The sequence below is a fragment of the Telopea speciosissima genome, chromosome 5, assembly GCF_018873765.1.
Source record: "Telopea speciosissima isolate NSW1024214 ecotype Mountain lineage chromosome 5, Tspe_v1, whole genome shotgun sequence".
In the NCBI taxonomy this organism is placed as follows: Eukaryota; Viridiplantae; Streptophyta; class Magnoliopsida; order Proteales; family Proteaceae; genus Telopea; species Telopea speciosissima.
The window spans coordinates 36,265,044-36,269,658 of record NC_057920.1 but is presented as its reverse complement, the minus strand read 5'-3'; the positions used below and the strand labels follow the sequence as shown (position 1 = coordinate 36,269,658).

At 39.5% G+C, this 4,615-nt stretch overlaps 1 non-coding gene across 1 annotated transcript; it reads left to right on the top strand.

Annotated features, from left to right (window-relative positions):
• Nucleotides 1-1,247: 1,247 nt before the first annotated feature.
• Nucleotides 1,248-1,354, top strand: LOC122663508. Its single transcript, XR_006333173.1, has one exon. It is a non-coding gene; the product is annotated as a small nucleolar RNA R71 (small nucleolar RNA).
• The last annotated feature ends 3,261 nt before the right edge of the window (nt 1,355-4,615 follow it).

The window sequence follows — 4,615 nt, the reverse complement described above, 5'->3', positions numbered from 1 at the left end:
ATCCAACAAGGGGATATTCACCTGAACCTATTTGAACACATCCAATATCTTTTCCACAGAAGGAGGCTTCTTGCTAACCAATCTATTTGGGAAAGGGGCAGGTGGGGTATAAATTCTTTCAGAGTTGGTCTTTTTAACTTCCTCAACAGAATCCTCTTTGGTTTCCTCAACCAAATCATCTGGTATATCTTTAGGTTCATCAGACGAACCTGAAACAGTAGGCACTTCAATGGCCTCTTCAGAAGGGAGAGAGTCAACAGGAGTATGAGATGATAAAGACTGAGGTGCACTAGCTTGTTGATATTTACGGCCACTCCTTAAAGCATAAACAACATTTACCTGTCTGGAGGGCCCTTGGTGCTGTTGGCCTTGTGCACCATTTGTTAGATGAGCTTGGGTACCTTGCTGAATATGAACCTGATGCCTAGGATTTGGCTTAGGCTGGCTAGGTAACTTCTCTGTTTTCCTCTCATGCAGGATTGTGACAAGCTGGCTGAGTTGTTTTTCCATGTTATTGTGGCTTGTCATGAGAAGAGCTATCTTATTGTCCATCTCATTCAGTCTTGTTGCCTCTCCTATATTGGTAAACCCTGGGGGTTGCTGATAAGGTGCAAGGAGAGGAGGCCTAGCAGAATTAATAGAAGGTCCTGGATGAGGACGAGGGGGAAAGGGGTTAGGAGACATTCCTTGGCTTTGTGGTGCATAGTTGGTATGGGCACCAACCTGGCCTTGATGGTTAAAGTTGGATGGGCCTGCTTGGTTCCCTTGATTCCATGAGAAATTGGGGTGATTTCTCCATCCTGGATTGTAAGTATTGCTATATGGGTTATTTTGGTAGAGAGCACTTATATTCTCAGTACTGAAATTGCCCACCAAGGTGTTGGGGCATTCCTCAGAAAGGTGTCCAGGGGTTTGGCACCAACTGCATACCGACACATGGTTGACCTGGTTGACCGGATTAACTGGTATAGACTCTTTAAGAACTATGGACTCCAACCGTTTTATGAGGCTATCAAGTTTGGCCTCCTTGGCTAGCATACCCTCAATGAGATACCCCTTAGTGGTCCTTTCAGCCTCTTGGGAAGATTCCCATTCCCTAGTCTTATCAGCCAAGTTGGTTAAGAATGTCCATGCATCATTCTCCTCAGAAAAAGAAGGAAAGCCTACATGGACACATAGACTCTACAAGTTGCTTGGTCTGATAATCAATACCCTCATAAATAATTTGGCATAGCTGCCACAAGTCAAAACCATGGTGAGGGCATTCTAAGAGGAGGTCCTTGAATCTTTCCATGAATTTAGAAAAGGACTCATGTGATTTCTGCCTGAACTGGAGGATGTCACTTTTGAGCTTATTGGTCTTGTGAAGAGGGAAGAATTTTCTCAAAAAGATAATGGTGAACTCATCCCATGTATTAATGGAGTTTGTTGGCAGTCCATAGAGCCACTTCTTGGCCTGGTCTTTCAGGACAAAGGGTATAAACCTAAGCCTAACTGCATCATCAGTCAAATTCTGGAACTTAATTAGAACACAGACCTCCTCAAATTCCCTAAGGAAGAGATATGCATCCTCATTAGCCATCCCATGGAAATGGGGTAGCATGCTGATGAAGTTGGTCTTGAGTTCATAGTTATTCTCTGTAACAACAGCCAGACTAATGCATGAGGGCTGTGCAGCCCTGGTGGGGTAAAACCTATCCTTAAGAGTCTTGGGTTGTTGGTCACCCATGGTCAAAGGTGGTAGAGAAAGTGGTCTTCTAATAAGACGATTACTTGAATCACGAGTCCACACCTTAGCCACCTAAATAGATATGAGGTCTCCTTTAGAAAAATTAAAGAAAAATAAAACACTTAAAAAAAAAAAAAAAACTAGAAACAAGAGGGACCCCAAGGTAGATAGTGCATCTCTATCCCTAAAAAATCGAAACAATGGTTCAAAAGCTGTAAGGATGCCAAATAGGTTGACAACAAGGGAACCCATATAGTCTTCTATAGCCACCTACGTGCGACTCCAATATGGATTCTGATGTAGAATGGAGGTCTACTATACGTTTATGTTTCCAACACTCTCACTATGTCGCTATCCTGTTATCAAGAGTGGTCACCTCCAAAGATAAGTCACATGTCAATCCACCCAACCAAGTCAAGATGTAGCGTCATAGGTAACTTAATCCTATAAGGGACACCAAAAGATGGAAGTTTGAAGCATATGAAGGACTTTAGATTGGGCGCACACTATTTGAAACAGAAGAGAAACAAGAAGAGGTTTTCAAAAACTGATTTTTTTTTTTTTTCAAAAAAAAAAAAAAAGAGAAAATAATAAACTAAAACACTTCGAACTACTTAAAAATCAGATAAATAAAATGGACAATAATCACCCCGGCAACGGTGCCAAAAACTTGTTTGAGTTAAAATAAAATCGTAAGCGTACGGGTCAATCGTAGCTACTGGTCGAACACGAGGAGATATACGCCACTCTATTTAACTAACTTAAAAGTAATGCAAAATGAACCAAATTAAAGTGTTAAATTAAACTAATTAAACTAACGAAAATCAATGCATCCTAACTCATAAGCATCTAACAAAATTAAGGGATTAAATCGGCGTCCTAACACATGAGCATCTAACCTATCAAACTAAAGCGAATTGAACGGAATAAAAATGCAGCCACACATACTAACCACATAAAAAGAAATAAGGGAATAAAAATGCATCCATAAACCACAACCATATAAAATTAAAATAAAAGAAATAGAGGGGGAAGAAGAAGAAGATAGAGAGAGATAGAGGAGATAGAGAATGAGATTGAGAGTTTAGATAGTAAAACCTGGATGTGCTTGCATGAATGTAAATGAAAAGCTTGAATACTTGCATAAACTTACCATGGCCTCCTCTTCTAAATCTTCAAGTCTTGTCATCAACTTAAGAACTTAGACTAGAAGGCTTAAAACCTAAACTAGAATTAAGAAATTACAACCCAATTGAAGACTTAAATTAAAATTAAAGCATAAATTAAACCTATTAGAACCATTAACTAAAAATTATAAAAGCAAACTAGAACTTCGAAAAGCCAAAAATCACAAATTAGAAGGAGAAGAAGAGAAGAAATTTCACTAAGTGAATGAGCCAATTTTTACAAGAGAGGTAGGGGGTATTTATAGGTGGAAAAGAAGAGAAGAGAGAAGATGGAAGTGTCGGAGAAATATTCCCTAAGAAAAGAGAGTATTCTCTTCTCTTTCCTCTTTTACAATGCCTTGAATCCTAAGAAAACAAAAAAAAATAGAAAGAAGAAGAAGAGAAGATTGTTTACATAGACTTTCTATTTCTAGAAAAATAAACTTCCAATTCTAACAAGTGCTTCTTTTTCTTTGTAGATATCTTCTCCAAGCAATAAAATCAAAGCATCTTTGATTTTTCAACCTTCCATAGATGAGAAAATATAAATCTATCCCAAGTAGAATACCAGAAGTGCCCTTGAGAAGTTGGAGGAGAGAGAGAGTAAGGGTGATGACTAGGATTCCTTCAAGAATAAATAAAATACCCATTCTGTCCTTCAGAAAATGTGGAGCATGGGGTGCTTATATAGGTCTCACCATTGTGTTCCTTACGAAAAATCACACAAAATAGACCCAAATTTCATCCAATTCGGAGTTGGGGAACCCAAGATATCTCAAGTTGAAGTTGGACTGTCCAGAGCCTTCCAAATGGAATCTTTCGGGTACAATAAAGTAACTTCTGATAATTGCATTAAGGCCCCTAAAATTTGAACTTCCGCTTCACTTTGTCCCCATCCGACTGTCAATAATTATAAATAAACCCTGCAGACCATTTTCACGTGTCGTTACGGAAACGGCCATAACTTCTTCGTTTCAACTGGGAATTAAGTGCCGTTTGAACCATTGCGAAGCTGACTCGATGGGCTATGCATCTATTTACACTTCTAAAAAGCTTAAAAACATCTCCTTAGCATCATCTCCTTCATTTTCACAAGAATTCACCTAAACCCTGAAAAGCACAAGAAAGCACCGAGTAACTCTGTCCAATGTGGTAAAATGTATAATTTATGCCCTAAAATTTCACACATAAATGTGCTCATCAGTAATCCAGCATGGTCTTTGATCTTTGTACGAGAGCAGAGAATTCAACTTCCTTCTTGTCTCTGAAACTCTTAGGAAAGTAATTTTTAAAGAAAACTTCCTTAAACTGATCCCAAGTAGGGTTGGGATGAACTACTTCCAAGTTAGATCGCGTTGCCTTCCACCATGATTCTGCCTCATTTTGCAATTGGTACCCGGTGCATATCAATTTCTAAGCATCGGTACACTTGAGTACGTCGAATGCTTTTTCTAAGGCGCCAATCCATCTCTCTTGTTGCATCGCCTTAGAATTAAGCTTGGAGAATGCAGGCGGCTGGGGTTTCTTGAATCTCTCCATCACTTTAGCTATGGAGCTGTCAGTCGCGTGTTGAGACACAGGTGGTGGAAATTGTAGGGGCCGATTGGGTGGTGGTGGTGCCGCTCGCTGCTGCATTATAGTCGCAAATTGAGCAGTCATCTAACCCAACAACTCTTGTTGTTGTTGCATAGTCTGCATCATGGTCGTCATGATGGTATTT